This window comes from Schistocerca nitens, chromosome 4 (assembly GCF_023898315.1).
Source record: "Schistocerca nitens isolate TAMUIC-IGC-003100 chromosome 4, iqSchNite1.1, whole genome shotgun sequence".
Lineage (NCBI taxonomy): Eukaryota > Metazoa > Arthropoda > Insecta > Orthoptera > Acrididae > Schistocerca > Schistocerca nitens.
The window spans coordinates 376,206,155-376,231,550 of NC_064617.1; the positions used below are offsets into that span (position 1 = coordinate 376,206,155).

The 25,396-nt window shown below is 42.3% G+C and overlaps 1 long non-coding RNA gene across 1 annotated transcript in view; it reads right to left on the bottom strand.

Moving 5' to 3' along the window:
* Positions 1 to 8,225, bottom strand: part of LOC126252743 (uncharacterized) — a 44,858-nt gene extending 36,633 nt beyond the window's left edge. Inside the window, exon 1 of the long non-coding RNA XR_007545852.1 lies at positions 7,992 to 8,225. This is a non-coding gene — a long non-coding RNA (uncharacterized LOC126252743). The remainder of the gene's footprint in view (positions 1 to 7,991) is intronic.
* Between the last annotated feature and the right edge of the window lie 17,171 nt (positions 8,226 to 25,396).

The following is a 25,396-nucleotide window of genomic DNA, read 5'->3' on the forward strand; positions in this document are numbered from 1 at the left end:
AATATTATAGAAATGGAAGAGAATGTAGATGATGATGAAACAGGAGATGTGATACTGCGTGAAGAGTCTGACAGAGCACTGAAAGACCTATGTCTAAACAAGGCCCCGAGAGTAGACAGCATTCCATTATGACTACTGACAGCCTTGGGAGAGCCAGGCCCACAAAACTCTACCATCTAGTGAGCAAGATATATGAGACAGGCGAAATACCCTCAGACTTCAAGAAGAATATAATAATTCCAGTCCCAAAGAAAGCAGGTGTTGACAGATGTGAAAATTACCGAACTTTTAGTTTAAAGCCGGCGCTACAGCCTGGAACCGAGCGACTGCTACGGTCGCAGGTTCGAATCCTGCCTCGGGCATGGATGTGTGTGATGTCCTTAGGTTAGTTAGGTTTAATTAGTTCTAAGTTCTAGGAGACTGATGACCTCAGACGTTAAGTCCCATAGTGCTCAGGGCCATTTGAACCATGTTTTATTAGTTTAATAAGCCACGGCTGCAAAATACTAACAAGAATTCTTTACAGATGAATGGAAAAACTGGTAGAAGCCGACCTTGGGGAAGATCAGTTTGGATTCCGTAGAAATGTTGTAACACATGAGGGAATACTGACCCTACGACTTATCTTAGAAAATAGATTAAGGAAAGGCAAACCTACGTTTCTAGGATTTGTAGACTTAGAGAAAACTTTTGACAATGTTGACTGGAACACTCTCTTTCAAATTTTGAAGGTGGCATTGGTAAAATGCAGGGAGCGAAGCGCTATTTAAAATTTGTACAGAAACCAGATCGAGGTTATAAGAGTCGAGGGACATGAAAGGGAAGCCGTGGTTGGGAAGGGAGTGAGACAGGGTTGTAGCCTATCCCCAATGTTATTCACTCTGTATATTGAGCAAGCAGTAAAGGAAACAAAAGAAAAAAATCGGAGAAGAAACAAAAACTTTGAGGGTCGCCGATGACATTGTAATTCTGTCAGAGACAGCAAACGACCTGGAAGAGCAGCTAAATGGAATGGGCAGTGTCTTGAAAGGAGGATATAAGATGAACATCAACAAAAGCAAAACGAGAATAATGGAATGTATTCGAATGAAATCGGGTGATGCTGCGGGAATTAGATTAGAAATGAGACTCTTAAAGTAGCAAATGAGTTTTGCTATTTGGGGAGCAAAATAACTGATGATGGTCGAAGTAGAGAGGATATAAAATGTAGACTGGCAATGGTAAGGAAAGCGTTTCTGAAGAAGAGAAACTTGTTAAGCTCGAGTATAGATTTAAGTGTCAGAAAGTCGTTCCTGAAAGTATTTGTATGGAGTGTAACCTGTATGGAATTGAAACGTGGACGATAAATAGTTTAGATAAGAAATGTGGTGCTACAGAAGAATGCTGAAGATTAGATGGGTAGATCACATAACTAATGAGAAGGTACTGAATAGAAATGGAGAGAGGAGAAATTTGTGGCACAACTTGCCTATTCTGAGGCATCAAGGGACACCGATTTAGTATTGGAGGACAGCGTGGAGGGTAAAAATCATAGAGGGAGACCAAGAGATGAATACACTAAGCAGATTCAGAAGGATGTGGGTTACAGTAGGTACTGGGAGATGAAGAAGCATGCACAAGAGCTGCATCAAACCAGTCTCTGGACTGAAGATCACAACAACAACAGTTTCATTATTGGTTTCCAGTTTCTGGCCCCTTTCCAAGTGAGCCAGGCAACTCATTTTACAAATCAAGCAGGTTAACCTCAAGGTCATGTTTTTACTGTGGTATTGCCTCTACTAATATGCTTTACATATAAATTTAAATATACTCTCCGCAAACTACTGTTCAGCGCATTAGTGATTTTCCGCATATTTGTTCAGAGAGAAATCACTGTGGAAACTCTCGATACCCAGGATCATCTCTTTCATATTATTCTCACAATATCAACAATTTCTTACGATGGAGGCAATATACTTATAGATTAATCTTCTTCCAATCAGTTTGTGACTCATACCAACTCCTCATCCAACATTACTTACGTTTATAAAACATAATCTGCAACTCCTCGCGAAAAAAGAAACACAGGCTGCTCAGTTTAGGAGGTTCTCCATATCTTTTAAACGTGTTTTACGGTACTAGATCAAGTTTTCGGACGGCAATTCTTATCCTGCATTTGTTGCTTTAATCGCTCTGCACAACATTAATTCTAATTTTTCTGACGACGTAGTAAGACGCGTCTGGATCAAACGCACACAATACCCGAAAGACGGTATCCATTTTGCAATGAGAGCCTGACTAGCTGTATAATAATCATAAAATAAATTATTTCAGTTACTTAAAGTAATCCAAATCAAAGAAAAATAAGTTCCAATCTAAATCGTAAATTTGCACACTGCGACAGATTCAAACTCTGTATCATACAAGAATTATTATCCTAGTACTTTCCTGTAGTAGGCGGGTGGTCTATCTGAATGTCGTTCAAAGATTGACATTTTCTTGTACATCTAAATGCATTCTCTTGAAGCTACTGTGAAGTGCGTGGTTATGGTACTCCAAATCTGAATCATAAATCAAGACCTATTTCCCTTCCCATATGCAGTGCATTTCCTTTGCAATGCCTGGGAAGATGGCTGCATGTGAAAGTTGCTGTATTTGGACAGGTTACTCCTGTAACCGAAATATCAGATCTGGAGATGGTTCTAGAGGAACCGTAACCGGTCATATGATAGACATTTTGCAATCAAGACGGCTTATAAGTAACATTGACCAAGCCATGGACTAAACTGAGGGCGACGTTTTTAACAAGAAATAAAATCTGATAGTTATATTCATATAACTCTCATCAAATGTGATAGTTCATAAATCACATATATCTATCTTCGAGATAGAAAGCAGTATCGAACGGTTTTCCCAGCCCCGTTTAATATTCTGCACTAAAGAGTCTACTTTCTCATTTGTATTGATCGACATCTGCTTTACTTTCTGCCGCTCAGCTCCAAACAGATCAACCCGTAGTGATGCAGTTAATTAAGAGGTTGTTATGGTGAAACTAGACACCAAAGAAACCAAACTGCTCGCATTAGCAACGCTGTGATGTTCTGTATTTCGATCTTGAATTACGTTCTTAAGATTAAATTTTAATTTCGATGAGCTAGCTTACCTGCCCCACCCTGTAGAACAGTCACTGCAAAATGCACGATGCTACGGGGTCGTCTCGCCGCAATGTCTCATACGCATTGCTGCCGTAATCCACTGGCATGATGGGTTTCCTTCTGTTACATCTCATTACCTTCATTTTCAATTAAATCAGATTCCTGCCTTTGTTAACAAGGGTTTCTTTTCTGCAGCTGCATGTCAATCCCGTTGTTTGCAGTTTAATTTATTTAAGTATTCTGACACCTTGTCATTATCAAAGCTTCTGGATACCGCTAAGGCTTACTTCTATCGTGGACCACCTTAATATTTTGGAACGATCGAACAGAGAGACACTAAGTTAATGATTCAGTGACATCATATTACAAAAATTATTAGTCTAAAGTTCGAAGGATTTTTAACTCGATCGTGGGTGAGGCTGACTAGGATTTACTGAAAGCTAGTTTGTCGTCTTTTTAGTGCAACAGGTTCTATCTTCAGAGTCCTGCCGTGTAACATGATAATTTAACAAAAGGGTATTTACTGTATTAAGTGTCCGCAATATGATTGTACGTATGTAGGATAAACCAGTAGACGTTTTTACACCAGGTTTAAGAAGCGCCGCAATGTGAGTAAACCCAAATCTGCATTATGTATGCATCTTGCACTTAATGATCACAGGCTGGGCGATATCGTCTACGATCTTTCAATTGGCAAATATACTGCAAGGGCTTGACCCTGAACATTCTAGAAGAGAGAGGTTTACTTAGGTGGAACCAGTAACACTGGCATTGCTGTGAACGAACAGTTAGAATTTAAACATAAAAATATTTTGAGTAATTTTTTGCAGTGGTTGCAATAGCCAATTAATTTTTTAGCTGATCTGCTCTTGTCGCGTTTTTCCGTAGTCCCGGCACGGTTCCTGTTCCAAGTGTTCTTTGTCTTCTGTTTGTTGGCCGTTTAATATCTGGTTGCGTGGGTACCGGTATGGTTTCTCATATCTTTTCTTTTTCTTTTTTTTAAAAAAAAAAAAAGATTTTTGGTCCTGCTGCCATGTGGGTTATAGATTACGTCATTAGCATCTTTTATGGTATCGTTTAGGCATTTTTCTTCCTGGTATTTATTATTTTAAATATTTTAATTGTTGATCCAGTGGTTTATTTAGTACTTTACATACTTTAGTTGATGTTTATATTTTTAAGGCTTCTGTCCTGTGTTTTTGTTGTCACAATTGCTTCTTTGCTGAAATTATAGCAGTTATTCATTGGACTTCCTTATCCGTCCTGAATAGTGCGCTGGTTTGACATTAGATGTGATCCGTAAAAGTTTCGTGTTTATTGATTTTATTGGTTTTACCTCAGTTTTTTTATACTTTTTCTAGTTCAGTTGGACCAGGTCCACTATGTTTTTAAGGGATGTTCATCTTTCGTTCATGTGCCGTTAATTTCACCCGCTTATTAACATTTTCGTCACTTTTAACTTTCTTTAGTTTCTCTTTTGCTCGGGTGCTCGCTTCTCACGCCGTGTTTACTTCAGCGCCGGCTTGTAGTCACATTACTCAATCCCCGTTCCGGTGGCAGGTGAGTCATATTGCTGCTTTCTAAGAATAACAGTTATGTGGCTGACGTTGCGGTCGCGTCGTTTTTCAGACGTTTAGTTGCTCAATTACCGACACTTGAATAGCGCGTCGTCCGTTACAGTTACGGTGCCTATCAATGACAGCACCTTGCTAACTTGACATCGGTTGGCCTTTCACAAATGTAGCTAAATGGCTCAATTTTAGCCTTACTTTATAACTCCTGACCTTTCGTACGGTTTCTAATCCGGCCCTATTTGGTTTTATTTAGACTCTAGGCCCTCGCCGGCGCTTGCATAATACGGTTGAGTTACGTCAGGGACATTTCAAAAGGTATGGCAGATGTACGGCAGATGCGCTGCCTATTAACTTAAACCGGACATGTATTCTTTGTACATGATTAACGTATGTTCATTGTTGTCTATATTTTTGACATTATTTGCTTACGTACTACTGGGAGCGTTCCATGGGTCTTAACGTACAGACGTGCCGTTTCATTTTTAATTTACAGTTACAACCTAAAAGGGGGGTGAGATCCAGCAACCGGATTGCGTAAGACGTCAGAAATAAAAATTTTGTACAACAGTAGTGGTAATTTTAGTTACGAACATTTCACTAGTCAGAATTTAAGGAATTAAATCTCCACTTTAAATTTTCCGGATCTAATGTTTCGGCTGGCAGATAAACTATGTGATCAAAAGCATCGGGACACCTGGCTGAAAATGACTTACAAGTTCGTGGGGCTCTCCATCCATTCAGTATGGTGTTGGCCCACCCTTACCGTTGATGACAGCTTCCACTTCCGCAGCCATACGTTCAGCCAGGTGCTGGAAGGATTCTTGGGGAATGACAGCCCATTCTTCACGGAGTCCTGCACTGAGGAGAGGTATCGATGTCGATCGGTGAGGCCTGGCGTTCCAAAACACCCCAAAGGTGTTCTATAGGATTCAGGTCAGGACTCTGTGCAAGCCAGTCCATTACAGGGATGTTATTGTCGTGTAACCACTCCGACACAGGCCATGCATTACGAACAAGTGCTCGATCGTGTTGAAAGATGCAATCGCCATCCCCGAATCGCTCTTCAACACTGCGAAGCAACAAGGTTCTTAAAACATAAATGTTCATAATAATTCCACGCAAAACAACAGGGAGTGCAAGCCCCCTCCATGGAAAACACGACCACACCATAACACCACAGCCTCCGAATTTTATTGTTGGCACTACACACGCTGGCAGATGCGTTCAAGGGCATTCGCCATACCCACACCCTGCCATCGGATCGCCACATTGTGTACCGTGAGTCGTCACTCCACACATCGTTTTTCCACTATTCTATCGTCCTATGTTTACGCTCCTTACACCAAGCGAGGCGTCGCTTGGCATTTACGGGCGTGATATGTGGATTATGAGCAGCCGCTCGACCATGAAATCCAAGTTTTCTCACCTCCCTCCTAACTTTCATAGTACTTGCAGTGGATCCTGAAGCAGTTTGGAATATCTGTGTGATGGTCTGGATAGAAGTTTGCCTGTTACACATTACGACCTTCTTCAACCGTCGGCGGTCTCTGGCAGTCAACAGATGAGGTCGGCCTGTACGCTTTTGTGCTGCACGTGTCCCTTCACGTTTCCACTTCACTATCACATCGGAAACAGTGGACCTAGGGATATTTAGGAGTGTGGAAATCTCGCATACAGATACGTGACACAAGTGACACCCAGTCACCTGACCACGTTGGAAGTCCGTGAGTTCCAAGGGGTGCCCCATTCTGCTCTCTCACGATATCTAGTGACTACTGAGGTCGCTGATATGCGGTACCTGGCAGTAGGTGGCAGCACAATGCACCTTATATGAAAAACGTATGTTTTTGGGGGTGTCCGCATATTTGTGATCACATAGTGTAAGTGGGAGCGATTCTGCTTGTACAGTGCGGCTTAGAAGACGTAGGGGTGAGTCAGTTACGGATCCAGTCATCACTTTGCATTAACAGCTATTTGTCTTCTACTACCCCCGGGAGAGTATTGTCTTCCCGTAGTTTCCCATGCTTATTTGGTCGAACGCCTGGCTTGTCTTTGTACATATGGAAGTATAGAGCAATTCTTCGTAGCATATCAGTAATGGATAAAATTATATGCAGCTACATGAACGCGATATTGCTCATAGTCGCCGGCCGTGGTGGCCAAGCGGTTAAAGGCGCTACAGTCTGGAACCGCGCGGCCGCTACGGTCGCAGGTTCGAATCCTGCCTTGGGCATGGATGTGTATGATGTCCTTAGGTTAGTTAGGTTTAAGTAGTTCTAAGTTCTAGGGGACTGATGACCTTAGAAGTTAAGTCCCATAGTGCTCAGAGCCATTTGAACCATTTTTTTGCTCATAGTCATTTAAGACAGCATCCTGAGTTCGTGCATATTCAGAAGTTGACTACTGCCAAGACGGAACCTTTTACATCAAATTTTTCGCGTATTGGTGTTGGTTGGTTGGTTGGTTTTGGGGAAGGAGACCAGACAGCGTGGTCATCGGTCTCATCGGATTAGGGAAGGATGGGGAAGGAAGTCGGCCGTGCCCTTTCAGAGGAACCATCCCGGCATTTGCCTGGAGTGATTTAGGGAAATCACGGAAAACCTAAATCAGGATGGCCGGACGCGGGATTGAACCGTCGTCCTCCCTAATGCGAGTCCAGTGTCTTACCACTGCGCCACCTCGCTCGGTATTGGTGTTCCTGAAGACAACACGTAGCTGCTTCTAGCAACACTAGATGTTCCATGCAGGTCATATAACGAATTGAAAAGTTTAGCGTTAGATACGAAGAGATGACGGGCATCTTGGTACCAGCCTAGCCATTCTTCTGCATGAGAACCAGAATAATTTGTCACAGCGGAACTGTTAATTCAAAGTAAATACTGAAAAACGTCATCCACTCGTCAGCATTGGATTGTGTGGATGTTCAAGACTGAAGCTATTTTGACATTTCAATCGTTATCACCCAATTTTTTTTCGTTAAGGATCCCTTGACCATCCCTCATTAAGTACCTTCCTTTTTCCACAGACAAGTCCCAGAAAATAACATGGATCCATCCGAGGAGAGAACCCTCTACCCCACGCTGATATAGTACGAGTCACTTTTTGATTATGAACAGAATTTAACATTAAAAACGTGAGACCTCCGAGTTGTCTAACCTACACAGGCCCTCATAAGGATTGCCGTCAATAAACCACAAAAGACACCGTTTCTCATCTTTCGCTGGTGCACAGTATGACAATTAAACGTGAATTAGGCGGCTACGTCGGCAGAATCAGTACCAACCTTTAGTACTTTTCGACAGGAGGCGCCAACTTGGACTGAGCCATCCGGACACCTGTCACCCACTTTAATAACAGCCACCCTTGGCTCATGCACATTCATTGCCTCTTGGGTGGCAGACACCGAGAAAACAGTCACCATAAGCGCCATAAGCAGCAGAGCCAACAGAAGACGGTATTTCCTCATTGCACTCTTCTCGCCAAGAGAAATCTACTGGCGCAACAGCACCGCATTCGCTACTTATACCAGACAGATAAAGACAAGGACAGAGTCAGTGTCCGATGAGGAATTACATTATCATAACCGACCTTCAAATGTTCTATGTGTGCACATCGCTGCGTTTTGCCATTTCCACCCTTACAGTTATCGGCCTTGCTGTAGGCGAAAAACTTTTCTTATTTGGTAACCGTCTGCCCGCCTTCTACTTAGAGATACGTACTTATCTTTAAGCAATACTCTGGCATATTGCCATCGAACTCTGCAACTTTTCCTTTGAGACCAACTATCAGAGCCACAAAGTCGACTATGCGTGCATATGTCATAACTCAAAGAATTCAAGGAATAAAAGAAAAATATTAGCCATAGCTTTAGCTATTACAAAAGGCAACAATTTTGTTTCTGATTCTTCAATTTTTCCAGGGGTATTTTATGACGAAATAAATCTCGGGTGAACAGCCTGGTATGAGTGTGCATAGGACACAATATTTCGGCAATCGACCACGTCGCCATCATCAGGTGTGCTGATGTACTGTACATCAGCGCACCTCATGATGGCAATCTTGGTCGATTGCCGAAATATTGTGTCTTTTCCACACTCATACCAGGCTGTTCATCCGAGATTTATTTCGTCAATTTTGTTTCTTACCATTAACTGTAGTTGTAACTACCCCTGTTCACAATGTATTAGTTTCAAACTGTTTATTATTGTGGTGAGGATATTTGATAGTCTTATACCACAGACGAAAATAGTTTATACTACAAAAACTTTAATTTTTGTGTTTATATCCTGTAACTGCTGACTTCTTCCTAGTGCGTTCTTCACATCCGTAAATGTGCGTACTGAAATTACAGCTATCACTGTGAAGAGACATAGGTAGCGGACGTTACTTCCACTACTGCTTCACGCTATCTGGCAAACCTTAGGAGGATCAATAGGGTCCTTAACGAAATAAATGGAGTGCTAAAGTAAGAAGTGTCAAAATAGCTTCAGTCTTGAAGGTCTACACAACCCCATGCTATTGCGTGAATGACACCACATGCGGCGACGGTACTCCGGCTGAAAGTATGCACTCAGGTGACAAAATTTGTGAGATGCCTCCTAATATTGTATCGGACATCCATTTGCCCCAGCTTACTGAAGCACCTCTATGTGGCGTGGAGTCAACAAAATGTTGAAAGTCCCTGCGGAAATTTTGAGAAATACTCGTCTATAACTGCGAAAGCTTTGGTGGTACATGATTCTGTGCACAAACTGACCTCTCGATTACGTCCCATAAGTGTTCGATGGGATTCATGTCGGGCGATCTGGGTCGCCAAATCATACGCTCTAATTGTCCGAAAATTCTTCTAACCAGTCGTGAACAGTTGTGGCCGAGTGACTTGATGCATTGTCATCCGTAAGAACTCCATCGTTGTTTCAGAACATGAAGTCCATGAATGACTAGTTTGGAAGTGGCTGAACATAACTAGTTTCACTCAGTGATTGGTTCAGTTGGACCAGAGGGCCCACTCTACTTCATGTAAACACAGCCCACACCTTTATGGAGCCACCACCATCTTGCACAGCGCCTTGTTGGTAACTTGGGTCCATGACTTTGTGGTGTCTGCGTCACTCTCCAACCCTACCATCAGCTCTTACCAATTGAAATCGGGCCTCATCTGGCCAGAATACGGTTTTCCATTCGTCTAGGGTCCAATGGGTATGGTCTTGGGCCGAGTACTGACTCTGTAGGCGATGTCGTGCTGTTAGCAAAGGCACTCGCGTCGATCGCTGCCTTAGCCCATTAAACGCCGTACGTCGTACGTCTCTCATTGATACCTGCAGTTATTTCACGCAGTGTTGCTTGTCTGTTAGCACTGTCAACTTTACGCAAACTCCATCGGTCGACAACTGAAGGCCGTCGGCTTCTGTGTTGTCCGTGGTGAGAGGTAATGCCTGCAATTTGGTATTCTCGGCACACTCTTGACACTGTGGATCTCGAAATATTGAATTCCCCTACTTTTTCAGAAGTGGAATATGCCATGAATCTAGCTGCAACTACCATTCCGCGTTCAAAGTCTGTTAATTCTCGTCGTGCGGCCGTAATCACGTCGGACATCTTTTCACATGAATCATCTGAGTAGAAATGACAGCACCGCCAATGCACTGCCCTTTTATGCAATGTTTGTGCTATTATACCGGCGTCTGTATATGTGCATATCACTCTCCCATGACTTTTTCGACCATAGTCGATGCCGACGACTTCTCTTGCGTCAATGTGTAACGCGTAACTATTCCAGCGGCTCGGGCTGTTGTTGCTTGGCCGGCCGTTGTGGCCGTGCGGTTCTAGGTGCTACAGTCTGGAACCGCTACGGTCGCAGGTTCGAATCCTGCCTCGGGCATGGATGTGTGTGATGTCCTTAGGTTAGTTAGGTTTAAGTAGTTCTAAGTTCTAGGGGACTGATGACCACAGATGTTAAGTCCCATAGTGCTCAGAGCCATTTGAAACATTTTTTTGTTGTTGCTTCTGCATGCCAGATTGTTGGTTACTCATGGATTAACGCAGGAATTGACATCATAAGCTGTGACACTTGTAAAGTGAATGAGACGTAAAGTGTAGCATTGTCTCTGGGGCCGCGCGAGATTATCACTGCAGTCATGGACTGTGCGGCTGGTCCTGGCGGAGGTTTGAGTCCTCCCTCGGGCATGGGTGTGTGTGTTTGTTCTTAGAATAACTCAAGTTAAGTACTGTGTAAGCTTAGAGACTGATGACCTTAGCAGTTAAGTCCCATAAGATTTCACACACATTTCACCATTTTTTTTTTTTTTTTTTTTTTTTTTTGTCTCTAGGGACTTGAAATTTAGGGTCTAAAATTTCTTGGGACTCCAGTCAAAGCAATGAGTTCAGTTATCGAGTGGACAATACTGAAAAGAGGAAAAAATAAAATGTAGGAATTGCGAATCACACGGAAAGGTGTTGCAGTATTACTGCCGGTACTTACCTACCCTTCTTTCAGAGTTACTGATATACGCTAACGGCTGAGGTAGAATTCACACACCCCACCGCTGACTGAGTCATTCAAGAACAGAAAATCCAGTTCCATCAGTCGGGGCAGGGCGATTGACATGTGCGAAACTATCAACCATGTTTGGTGAACTCGCGACCTCTTGGGTTGAAAGGCAAGCAGGTTCCACTGGTGGTTGGTGTAACGTCAGGACTCTAACTACGATGCCTATGTGGAATAAGGGCAACTGAATAGAATGTAAAAATGATGTCTCTAGGGGTCGAATACAAGACTTTTAGTGCAATTACCTTAGGTAAATGTAATAAGGCATCCGTTCAAATGCTGAAATAACGGGAGGAAATATTGAAATGTACAAAAATTTCTCTCCGTGCTATGAGCCTCGAATTTCTCATCCTCCCTCCCCCCTTCTTAACGTTAATTCCCTACCATTTTTATATAGGTCATCAAGCTGTCGTGAAAATATGTATTTCCTGCGATTGTGGAAGGGTGGGGGAGGCGGAGGGGAGCGGGTGAAGGGGAAGTAAGGATGGCGGTTATCGCTGAAACAACCGGTTTTTCCGCGCCATTTCATTCTGACTGTTAAAACCGCTCAAAGTAACTGGTTTGTGAAATAACTGATTTTTTTTTATTCCTGTTATTTCCTTTAACAAACGTAGAAATCGGAGAAAAATCGAAAAATTTTCACTCTCTCAGTTTCAAGGCAAGTAAAGGAAAGGTTAGTCCGTACACCGTTCACTGCTTTTCTCGAAAACTGTTAAGTGGTTAAAGACTATAAAAAAATCATCAGTATTCTCCTACTGATTGTAATTTTTTGAAAAATTACGTTGTAATCGAGGATGATACCACTGTTTGGCCACTACGAACGGTCACTGCTAAGGGGTGAAAACTGAGGTTGAAAGACTCTGTTTATTGTGTTTATTTTTCCATTTTCAAGGGCTGCAAACAGATAATGGCATATTCTGTAGACAAAGGGAGCAGTTGAGCTATATTTTCTTGTATACTATGGACAGCTGGTGTTACGTTTTTAATTTATTACTGTTACCATAATATTCTCCCTGTTTTGTAATTTCATAGGAATGACTGACAAATCTTAAATCCTTTAACGCAAATGAAGCATTATACGTCGAAAAAATATTTCCGGACTAAGGTTGGTGCCATTCTGTAATACATCGGATGTCAGGCGAAGAGGTGAGAAACTACCTTACAGACCAGGTAGGGTCAAGTCTTGCACACCGTAAGTATACGCGTACCTGAAGCCACGACGCACGGAAAATGGAACAGTACTGTCTCAGCAATGCTGTACCAGTTCTTATGCCATCTGTTTGTTGCTCGTTTCTGTCGGCATTGTTGTTAAAATGGCACTGATCGCTTTTCCCATTTTCTACACTCCTGGAAATGGAAAAAAGAACACATTGACACCGGTGTGTCAGACCCACCATACTTGCTCCGGACACTACGAGAGGGCTGTACAAGCAATGACCACACGCACGGCACAGCGGACACACCAGGAACCGCGATGTTGGCCGTCGAATGGCGCTAGCTGCGCAGCATTTGTGCACCGCCGCCGTCAGTGTCAGCCAGTTTGCCGTGGCATACGGAGCTCCATCGCAGTCTTTAACACTGGTAGCATGCCGCGACAGCGTGGACGTGAACCGGATGTGCAGTTGACGGACTTTGAGCGAGGGCGTATAGTGGGCATGCGGGAGGCCGGGTGGACGTACCGCCGAATTGCTCAACACGTGGGGCGTGAGGTCTCCACAGCACATCGATGTTGTCGCCAGTGGTCGGCGGAAGGTGCGCGTGCCCGTCGACCTGGGACCGGACCGCAGCGACGCACGGATGCACGCCAAGACCGTAGGATCATACGCAGTGCCGTAGGGGACCGCACCGCCACTTCCCAGCAAATTAGGGACACTGTTGCTCCTGGGGTATCGGCGAGGACCATTCGCAACCGTCTCCATGAAGCTGGGCTACGGTCCCGCACACCGTTAGGCCGTCTTCCGCTCACGCCCCAACATCGTGCAGCCCGCCTCCAGTGGTGTCGCGACAGGCGTGAATGGAGGGACGAATGGAGGCGTGTCGTCTTCAGCGATGAGAGTCGCTTCTGCCTTGGTGCCAATGATGGTCGTATGCGTGTTTGGCGCCGTGCAGGTGAGCGCCACAATCAGGACTGCATACGACCGAGGCACACAGAGCCAACACCCAGCATCATGGTGTGGGGAGCGATCTCCTACACTGGCCGTACACCACTGGTGATCGTCGAGGGGACACTGAATAGTGCACGGTACATCCAAACCGTCATCGAACCCATCGTTCTACCATTCCTAGACCGGCAAGGGAACGTGCTGTTCCAACAGGACAATGCACGTCCGCATGTATCCCGTGCCACCCAACGTGCTCTAGAAGGTGTAAGTCAACTACCCTGGCCAGCAAGATCTCCGGATCTGTCCCCCATTGAGCATGTTTGGGACTGGATGAAGCGTCGTCTCACGCGGTCTGCACGTCCAGCACGAACGCTGGTCCAACTGAGGCGCCAGGTGGAAATGGCATGGCAAGCCGTTCCACAGGATTACATCCAGCATCTCTACGATCGTCTCCATGGGAGAATAGCAGCCTGCATTGCTGCGAAAGGTGGATATACACTGTACTAGTGCCGACATTGTGCATGCTCTGTTGCCTGTGTCTATGTGCCTGTGGTTCTGTCAGTGTGATCATGTGACGTATCTGACCCCAGGAATGTGTCAATAAAGTTTCCCCTTCCTGGGGCAATGAATTCACGGTGTTCTTATTTCAATTTCCAGGAGTGTATAAAACGCAAAATTTCAAAACAATGAATACTTTTAAGAATAAAAATTACTCCGTTTTTAAAAAAGATTTATTTAAGAACGAAAAATTACAGCACTGCTGCTATGGCTAATTGATATTTCGATTTTTAACCAGTTATTAGTAAAACTGGGAGGTTTTGCCTATTTTTTATTATATTACTATATTTCATATTAGAATTGATAGGATCAGAGAGGTTATGAAAGTACAATCCTAGGCTATATAGGAAGGAAGCGCCTAGTCTGGTATGGTCACTTACAGTATATGCCAGACACAAGATGGCCAAAACATGTATGGCAATGGACTGCACATCAAAGAAGAAAGCGCAGTAGACCTGCGAGATGCTAGAAAGACGGCCTCAACGAAGCAATGGCGGCGAGAGGTCTTAATGAAGGAGACTGGATTGACCGTGAACGATGGAGATTGGGATAAGAGAGGCGGCGGCAGCCGTAGAAACCTCGCTCATACATACACATATTAGTAAAAAATAAAAACACCTCTTATAACCGAGACCTAAAAAAAATACCGAAAACTACCGGTTGCTCTGAACTAAAATACCGTTGTCGTTTTCAATCGATCGGGTTTTCCTATCCCTAGGGGAAACGTGAACGTGAAAGAGTGTAACTTAGCAAAACCAAATTTTGATTATTGTTTCATATTCTTGTTTTTATAATTTAATATCGATCATATTTTGTATACCTTGACAATCAAACCAGGGAATAACTGTTGATAACTAAGCAATTTCTGTGTCATTATTTGTTTTATTGAAACTATATTATTCTTAAAATTGTTTTCTTTAGTACTGTTTGCAAATATGTTTCTTAGCAGCTGATCTCTTCCTGTGGTAATGATCTAATCAATTTCTGAACGTGGTCTTAAACCGCAAAAGTAGGCAATGTAGTACGTCTTTTATTTTTGCGCGATTTTGTCCCATTGGCACTACGCGTGGAGAGACTAGCAGTCTGTGGGCATTAGTCGTAAACAGTCGTACGGCGGAGTTGACGGCTGGTGTGTGCAACAAGCAGTTAATTTTGTGCAGTGAAGTATTGTACAGTGATGAGTGGAGGCGTCTATTTGGAACATTTACAGTAATAAGAAGAATCAGATATCTAACTGCCTCGGATGCGAGATTTTTTAGAGGCTACATCTTATGATGAAGTTTCTCGCATCCTAAGTGCATCACGCAGTGCTGTCAATAAATGCAATACAGTGAACATTGGCTACACCTTTAATATGAGACGTGAAGAAACCGTGAAATATTAATTGTTCGCTGAATGTACGTCTGTGTTTTAATTAAAAAGCAAAAATGTTTTAGTTTTCGTTTAAGATTTGTAACAGAAAGACCAATTATGTTAGGGAAAGTTGTTGCACTTAGGTCTGAAGAAAATAATGTCATGATATATAGCAACGTTTGTTAGTACTATTTGAAAGATGATCATTCCTTTCTCCCACGTCATTGCTCAAAATCATAATGTTAGATCAAGCATAATAATGTGCACTACAAATATGTGTATAGTAACACTGATGTTACTCAGCAGAAGCAGTAATGAAAGGCCTTCAGCTTTCCGAAAAAGAGGTTGGTTAATTTCTTACTGCAAACTGTTATTTTAATTCTGAACAAAACTTAAAAATTCATAGTTTAAAAATAAACAACAGCCTCCAGTATTTATTCAAATGGTCACTTTGTTACGGTTCACGGTTAACTAAGCCTATTACTTGCATAATTATGGTAAAACAACAAAATTAATGATTAATGTAATTTCTTCCTGAATGAGTTTAGTAATGTTGGTAACAAAAGTGGAAATGCAAATTTGTGCTAGCTTCCTTCATTTTTCAGTGAAATTAAAATGTAAAATTTCAAGAAATATTCTTTTAACGATTTTAAGTGCAGATACAAAAACTATTAAGTTCGTCCCCTCAGGACAGGCCGCCGATTTCTTTAGCTAATAATGTTGTTTTCTGTGTCACATGGAAACAATAGAAGATGAGGCTGCACTCATTCTTGCTCCAGTATTATGTACAAGCACCGTGGTTTTCGCGATGATCAAAATCATTTGAATAATCACTAAGGTAAGGAGAGAACTGTATGTGTAAAGTGTTACAGAGCAACCTAACCTGATATCTGTTAAGCGCTTCGGAATAATGCGAGTGCCCAAACAATAATCCAGTACATTTATAACCCACGATTAAACATTTTAAAAGCCAAAATCTTTAATAACTTTAGTATAGATCGACCACTGTATTGCGTAGTTGTGATAATATTAACTTGTGTGGATTGAGATCTAAGGCATTGTTTGCGTTACGTAACTTTAACTAAATCATGCGAGTGTAAAGGCACGACAGGATATCCGGAAGTTAGCATCGTTCAAAATTCAAAGGGTCGTATTACAAGAGGGATGGGGGGGCTTATAGGGAGGGACTGATCAACTTGTCATTAAGAAGCTGAGATAAATCGGTCAGATACTTCTCATATAACTCTCTGCCTTTCTGGACTGTTTGGCTTGCCTCTCGCCACCTGTTTGCGAAAGTTGTAAGCTTCTCGGAGGGAAGCCTGTCATTGTATTCGTAAGGTTTTCATGATCAGTAAATAATTATATTGAGCCGTACTCCTTCCTCTGAGGCCACCTAATACGGCAATTCAGTCCGACAACACATAACAAGAAGAGAGATTAATACAGTGAGCATAGGAAGATGCCGGCGTATGGCTTGATATTGCTCTTTGAGTGACACATGCCTTTGCTGTGTTGAAATACCATTTGACATTGATTTCCATCAGCCATTTCAATGTAACCACAAGCAGATATCGGTTAGAGCAGAAATAATTGTAATCAGCGTAGTAACACGCCTTTTTACTATCATTTATGTACAGTCAAATGCCATCCTTAACTTGGCAAGGAATAAGCGAATCAGAGTTTATCAAAAAATTAGTACTCTCTGTCTGGTGTGATGTTCGTCCGATCGGGTCTCACTATCCTCACGTGTCTCCTGGTTTGCAGCCTGCTTGCTCACCACAAAATGGAGACTCCGTCGACGTAATATACACTGGCTGCAAAGTGGCGTAATGGGTAACTCCCTAGTTTCAGGTGAAGCAGGGGCTGACACGCAAAATTTTTGGCTACATTCCGCTAGAGAAGCCAGCTTTCTGTTAGAGAAGCTAATGCCTACGGGCGACTATATGGCGCAAGCAGCGGCAGTTGCTCGATACCGCGCAAATGCGGGAGCTCTTTCTTCCTGATACATTACTCTTATCAAGCTATTTCTCAGAATAGAATGGGAAGATATAAGTGTTTCCTCTTGTCTCATAGGCTGACAATGATATTCGAGCTCTGATTGGCCGCTAATATTTTGGCGTGGATTTTTCTCGGAGACATACGAGAACAGGAGGGGACTCGAGTGGAAAATTTCCTCTTCTTTGATAGGTTTACCAAATAGCCACAAGCCTTAGTTGGGTAACGCTGATTTTTGACGGACTTGTTTCCGGTGGGATACCAAACTGGAGAGAAACCAAGTTCTTCGAGCATTCGGGGTCCGATTCTGGTGCTGTGAAGACTGCTAAGTGTTCTCACTTTGTTGTTTGAATTAAACTAAGGCTGACTTCGTTTGTACGTCACGATAACGTTGGATTTTGCTTAAAGCCGTTATCACGATTCTTATTTTAGTTACTTCAGTTCTTGTCATTTTTTTTCTGTTTTCCGTCTTCCCCTTAATTGCTTTAAATTCATAGAGTATGTACCGTCTATGCAGCTAGCTGAGGGCAGCTTGTTCATTGCCATACGAGTTTCGCCTCTTTTATCTGCGAAGCATCATCAGTGTACTCTAATACATGTTTCCTTTTATACATGCAATAAATGTATTATATAGTAGATACGATATGCTGCTATATTACATTTTGTCTTGTATTTCAAAAATGGCTCTGAGCACTATGGGACTTAACTTCTAAGGTCATCAGTCCCCTAGAACTTAGAACTACTTAAACCTAACTAACCTAAGGACATCACACACATCCATGCCCGAGGCAGGATTCGAACCTGCGACCGTAGCGGCCACGCGGTTCCAGACTGTAGCGCCTTTAACCGCTTGGTCTTGTATTTCTCTTGTTTTTTTAGGTTAGAATCAATTTTTGTAGGACAGAGTTCGTAATGTGAACTTACCGAACTTACCGTCCGGTGTTAAGATTTCCAGCGCTGTTAACTCAAGTGTGTGGTCCTGGAGAAGTATTCTTTAGTTTCCATAATTCGGCTGGCCGATTTCTGGCCTTCTTTCACTAACATTTGTCACATCGCATATATCACTTGCACTTTCCATTTTGTGATGAACTGTTGGTGCGTGTTTGTCTGTCTTTGTGTGTGTTGTGTTGTGTTGTTTGGGGTGTCATCGGATTAGGGAAGGATGGGGAAGGAAATCGGCCGTGCCCTTTCAAGGGAACCATACCGGCATCTGCCTGGAGCGTTTTAGGAAAATCACGGAAAACCTAAGTCAGGATAGCCGGACGCGGGATTGAACCATCGTCCTCCCGAATGCGAGTCCAGTGTGCTAACCACTGCGTCACCTCGCTCGGTTGTCTGTCTTTAGTTTGTGTAGTGTTGTGGTATGATATTTTTCATTTGTTGTGTGTGTGTGTGTGTGTGTGTGTGTGTGTGGTTCAAATGGCTCTGAGCACTATGGGACTTAACTGCTGAGGTCATTAGTCCCCTAGAACTTAGAACTACTTAAACCTAACTAACCTAAGGACTTCACACACATCCATGCCCGAGGCAGGATTCGAACCTGCTACCGTAGCGGTCACGTGGTTCCAGACTGAAGCGCCTAGAACCGCACGGCCACTCCGGCCGGCTGTGTGTGTGTGTGTGTGTGTGTGTGTGTGTGTGTGTGTGTGTGTGTGTGTAATTGTGTAGTTCTTTCTTGAGAGGGCGATTTGTTTTACGGATTTTGTGTGTGTGTGTGTGTGTGTGTGTGTGTGTATTTTGCTGTTTGTAAATTAGTTTTTTCATATAAATATGTGTTTGTGTGTGGGATGGGGGCCAAAGGAGATAAATGGAGAGAGAGAGAGAGAGAGAGAGAGAGAGAGAAGGGAGTATGGAGATTCATTAATTATATCTCCTGGTTACATTTCGGTTTGTTATTGTTTTGGTGGCTAGCATGATCAGCGAGTTATTGCTTGTATGGATTTGGTCGTTCAGTACCTTCTTTTCCATTGCAATGAGTCTTCGTCTGTGAAAGTCTTCTTGCAATGTCAGGAGCTTTTTGTTCTGATTATTCACTCTGATAACTGTCATGTCACATTCCACGTAGGATGGTTCATATCCATGTTTTATCAGGTGTTTGGTGAAGGTAGAATGACTATTTTCATATTTCCAGCTTCTTGAATGTTCTTTGGTTTTTAAGTTCTAGCTTGTCATCCCCAGATGTACTGATTTACGTTCTTGCCACTCTAACTGGCATGTCCGAAAGAACATATGCCATCTTCATATCGTTTAAGGCTAACCGGCTGATGACCTTCTTCAGTGCGGATTTGCCTGAACTCTCACGGGACTCGGTGGATTGTCTGCCGCGAGTAATGGGTATAATGGCAGGGGCACTACGAATATAGTGTGTGGACTGCAAGTTGAGAATGTGGGTCCACGGGGAACGTGCCGACGATAAATGCCTGCAGTCGCACCATCTTGCGTGCCCTCGGTGTCTCAGATGGTAGAGCGTCTGCCATATAAGCAGGAGATAACGGGTTCGAGTCCCGGTCGGGGCTCACATTTTCAACTGTCCCCGTTGCTGTATATCAACGCCCATCAGCAGTTAATTTCATTCTAGAGAACTGCATGGTCACCAATGACATCTGTTCTTTCGGACACATAGACATGTACGAAAGAATAGATGCCATCTTCATACAATATAATTTTGTAATCATTTAGTAAAAATGTTCACATTACAGATTAAATTAAACGGAAACCCACTGATGATGGCACAGTGGTGCTGAAACATATTTGGGTACATGAAAAATCGGTGTTTTGCATAACTGTCGGACCTCACATCTTACAATTTTAACTGCAAACTCTTGAAACACAAGGAGCTGCAAATCGAAATGGATAAGAGGACCATGGCCATAATTGTGAATTTGTAATGCATTAAGCATTATAGCTGAATGAGGAACTAAGAAGGAAAAGATACCATGAAAACGAAGAATAAGCGCACTATTTCATGTAGACCTGGGTAAGATGTTGACTTTTATGTACCTGTGAATGAAGCGGGATTGATGTTTATTTCTCAGATTGAGGCAACATTATGATATTTTATTGAAAGATGTGATATATTGTGTGACGTATACCACAACTAGCTCAGTTTGTCGATTATTTCGGAGATAGGAATTAAGATTAATGACCTAATGTATGGGAATGCAGTTACTATCCTTCCATCTAAGGATTTTAACTAAGTTAGTAAATTAAGGATTGGAAGCTCAAGTGAGTGAAACGTGAGTAAAACGTGATTGAAACCATTTTGATGACTATTTTGTGCGATTATAGTACATTGTTGAGTAATCTCTGTAGAATAGTAGATAATGTGTTAGTTTTTACATTGACAGAAAATGCAAATGACCTGCAGTAATATATTTTCATTTTTTCAGTGAGAGTATTGAATGTAATTTTAGACATCAAATATGTCAGACGATGTGTGTGTGTGTGTGTCTGTGTGTGTGTGTCTGTGTCTGTGTCTGTGTGTGTGTGTGTGTGTGTGTGTGTGTGTGTGTGACATTCTACAATGTTAATTTCATGTGGATGATGAAAGATTGAAACAGAGAAGCAATCTTGTATGGACGGTAAACGTAAATATATAAGAGCAGGATGAGAGTAAGTGTGAGTTAGATTAGTTAGTGAGGTATGACCTACATTTTTTTTTCTTACATGCGAAACGTTGACATTTTAATTGGGTATGTGATGGACAATTTCTTTGACTAGTAGGTTATGAGTATTAGCTGATGAGATTTCTAAGTTACAAGAAGCAGAAGGGAATGAAATGTCAGTCTGAAATGTGATTTTTTTCTTGGAGTGATATTATGATTAATGTGTATAGTTATTGTAAGCACAGGCTTCTGCTGTCACTGTCTGTGTATGCGACCACCTATTGCAGCAGAAATCTTCATGGAAGCATTTGAAGAAACTGCACTGTAGTCTGCACCAATACACCCAGAATGCTGGCTCCAGTATGTTGCTGAGACTTTCATTATCTGTCCACCTGGAGAAGAAGAGTTACAGAACTTGCACCAACAACTCAGTCAGCAGCACAGCAAAATCGAATTCACTATGAAGATAGAAAAGAATGGGGTGCTGCTTTCCTTCGACACTGGAGTTTACTGAAAGCCTGATGGTAAAATCGGCCACAGAGTATATAGAAAGCCCACCAACATGGGCAGGTACCTACATACCGTCTCTCGCCATGGTAAACTTGGCCACAGAGTATATCTGAAGCCCACCAGCACAGACTGATACCTACGTGTTTCCTCTCACTATCACTCTACAGAGAAGAATTCCTCCCTGTGCACTTCAGCTAAGAGGGTCCACAATATTAACGATGAATGACAAATGATGGCTGAACCGCAAGGCTAGAGGTATCTTTTTGGAGCCGATGTATATGTTATGAAGTTGACGGAAAAATTATGGAGACAAAGGATGAGAGCAACAGGCGAGTGCAGAAGGGAGCACAAAACGTCCCCCTACTATCATATGTTCAAGGGGTCACTGAAAATGTGTGCAAAATTCTCCGCTGAGCAGATATCAAGACAATTTTTGGACGTAGCAACAGAACAAAATATATCCTTGGCTCTACAAAGGAAGCATTTGACAAGCTACATGCTGCGGGAGTTAACGAAACCAAACACGAGTGTGGACTACAGCCCGCGTCGCATAGGACGCTACTTCCCCGCCTATAGGCGGAGTGATAAGGAACCGTGTAGGGGATGAGGTGTGCACATTAGTGGCGGCAGAGTGCGGACAAATGAAGGCCGCGTTGCGAACTGCGTTGCTGCGGTCAACAGTCAGGTTCATTTGCCCACATGGGCGTACCCAACGAGGGGCAGGGGGGCCGGAGGGGGGGGGCGGTGGCTGCTGCTTTCCCCCCCCCCTCCCGCCCCGAGAAGATATTCGCAGTTTTTCACTAGTTTACTGTTTTATTTAATAAGAAATGCTGCATGTTTTCTCGGATTGTACAAGTGCATTCTTGTATTTAAAATATTTATTAAAAGCAGTTATTCGCTGGTTTACTGTTTTATTTAATAAGAAGTGCTGTATGTTGTCTCGAGTCCTTGTTTCCTGAGACTAGTATGACCTGCCCCCCCCCCCCCCCCCTTCGTTCAGATCCTGGGTACGCCCTTGTTTGCCCACTGTATATATGTTCAAGTCTATGAGGGGAATAAAACAATTTTGCCGCCCGGGATGGCTGAGCGCTTCATGGCGCTACAGTCTGGAACCGCGTGACCGCTACGGTCGCAGGTTCGAATCCTGCCTCGGGCATGGATGTATGTGATGTCCTTAGGTCAGTTAGGTTTAAGATCTAGGGGACTGATGACCTCAGAAGTTAAGTCCCATAGTGCTCAGAGCCATTTGAACCAATAAAACATTTTAAAACCAATCTGGATCAGTCGACCACGTGAAAAAATCTTACTTCATGTCTTGACGATGCGTCCACTGCTCCACAACATTAATCTGCGTGACTTTGGAGGGCAAGAACAGCTGACGCAACTTTGTGAAGACGTCAAGGACAATTTTTCCGAAAATGACGTCAGTCTAAAAAAATAATCAAAACTGGTTACGACAATTGCCATTTATTGCATTTTGGGCTCTATTATAATTAAAAATTTAATCCACACAAAAATTAATTTCGAACTCAAACTGAAATCGTTGTATATGCTAGACAACCGTTTCTCCGTTTCTGCTCTCTCGCTCTCTCTCTCTCTCTCTCTCTCTCTATATATATATATATATATATATATATATATATATATATATATATATATATATATATATATATATTGAAACGCGTACGTTTCATATGTAATCATTACCAGCGATGGCGAGGCATGACAGAATCTCTGACCAGAGAGTTATTTATCGTTGCTAGTCTGCGCTTGACCGCGCGAGTCGACAGTTGGAGAGTAATAGCAGTCTGGTACAGTTGTGTGTAGCGAGTCGGCAGGAACAGTTGCGAGTTGCACTCTGTCTGTAGTAGAAGTCGGATACAGTTGTGTGTGGCGAGTCGGCAGAGAGCGTAGACAGTTGGAGAATAGTAGCAGTCTCGTACAGTTGTGTGTAGCGAGTCGGCAGGAACAGTTGCGAGTTGCACTCTGTCTGTAGTAGAAGTCGGATACAGTTGTGTGTGGCGAGTCGGCATGCGTCCGCGGTGTGCTCTGCCCACGAGTCTGGTCAGGAATGTGGTGGACGATGTGTATATTATTATAGAAGGTAATGAAGCAGCATTGCGCTCAGCTAATAACGTATGTTAATTGTAATTAATTTGTTCAAAAAATGCCCCAATAATAATTTTTCTATAAAGTAACTTTTTTAAAGAAAAAGATTCATTTCAAGTTAAATAATATTTCCTATGCATTCCCTCCAAGAATCAAAATTAAATATACGCCAGCATTGCACGGAGCTGTGCGGAAAAATAAGAGCAGATATAAATGTAGTGTTACTGAGGTAAGAATTTATCAGGTTTAATTATTTCACAGGGCCGAAGGTCAGCGCAGCTGGCCTTATAAAATTAATCAGGTTTAATTATTTGTGTTAAGATGTTACATACAGTTCTTGGTTCAGTGTTTAATTAACATTATTGTGGGTTTAATGAGCAATCATCTTAACGTTAATTTTGTGGGGACTTTACATTTGGGCCATTATTATTCTTTAATTTTGCAAGGAGGTTACGCTTGGCTCATTTTTATTATTCAGTTTTGTGGGAAGACAACATTTCACTTAACATTGACTTTCATATTCTTGCTGGGAGGCTACAATTTCAGTATTATTGACATTTAAAATTATTGTGGGGAGGTTACACTTGGCGACATCCGGACCAGGATCGTATTTCTTTGTGAATCTTCTGATAAGTAGTCAGATATCTGCTCTTATTTACTTAATATAATTAGCATTTGGCGCAACGCTTTTACTAACATTGTCACTTTCTTCCACAGATCATCGGCAATTTGTTGCTCTTTGTTGTATTGTGTTTGTCGGATTTTGCATTGTCTTTGTTCTATTTGTGAATAATTGTGATTTGTGTAAAAATCCCGCGAAAGACAGTTAATAGTACATCGCGAGGTATAATGAGTGAAATAACCGAACTAAACAACTTGACCGATAGTACTTGCGACACGCAGTGTGATAATGACAGTTCCCCATTTGCGGACAATCAATGTGTACCGACCACTAATGTTGATTTTGATACTAGTGATGAACAGACGAATTCAATTGTGTCCTCTGTTAATTTGACGACAATTGATGACGCGAGGCGTTCTGTTGCAATGAGCTCTGCCCAGTTTAACACACCCGGTTTGCAGGATTTACGTGAGAAACAGATAAATTTTTCTATTGGAAATGAACAGAGTAATCAGAGTAGGACAGATTTATTTGATTCCGGTGTAGTGATTAACAGTGCACATTCGATTGGCAAACCTTTTTGTAAATTACAGAATGACGAAATGGTTACACAAAACGTGACAATTACAGGTACGTCATCAATCAGCACAGAGAATAGAGCCGGTAATATTGAGTTGGAACAAATTATGGCAAGACTGCTACAACAACAAAATGAAAATCTCAAACAACACTTCAATGAAAAATTAGACAACAATTCCAGACAGTTAAATGAAAAATTAGACAACAATTCCAGACAGTTAAATGAAAAATTAGACAACAATTCCAGACAGCTTAGTGAACAGATTAGAGCCGTTGCCGCGCAGTGTCATGATACTAAGGAACAATTACGCGAGGAAATTGAGGCTTGTGCTAGGAAAAGTAGCGAAGAAATTAGATCTGTTGCTCAAGAATTAAGGGATATGCAAACAGCTGCAACAGAATCACTTAGAGACGAAATTAGTGCAGTCGGTAAACAATGCTCTGAGAAGGCAACACAATTACGCGAAGAGTTTAAGTTAATGACAGCAGAACTTTCGCGCACAATGGATGCAAAGATAGACGCGAAATTCGACCAACAGAACACTCAAATTGACGAACGTTTTAATCATTACCTACAAAACAGTGACACGCGTTTCCGTAAATTTATACAGGAACAGAATAAAGTAAAACGACAAGTGATGGAAACAATTACCGCACAGAGACAGGAAGATAAACGTAAATTGTTTGCGAAAGCAAAAACATACGTGG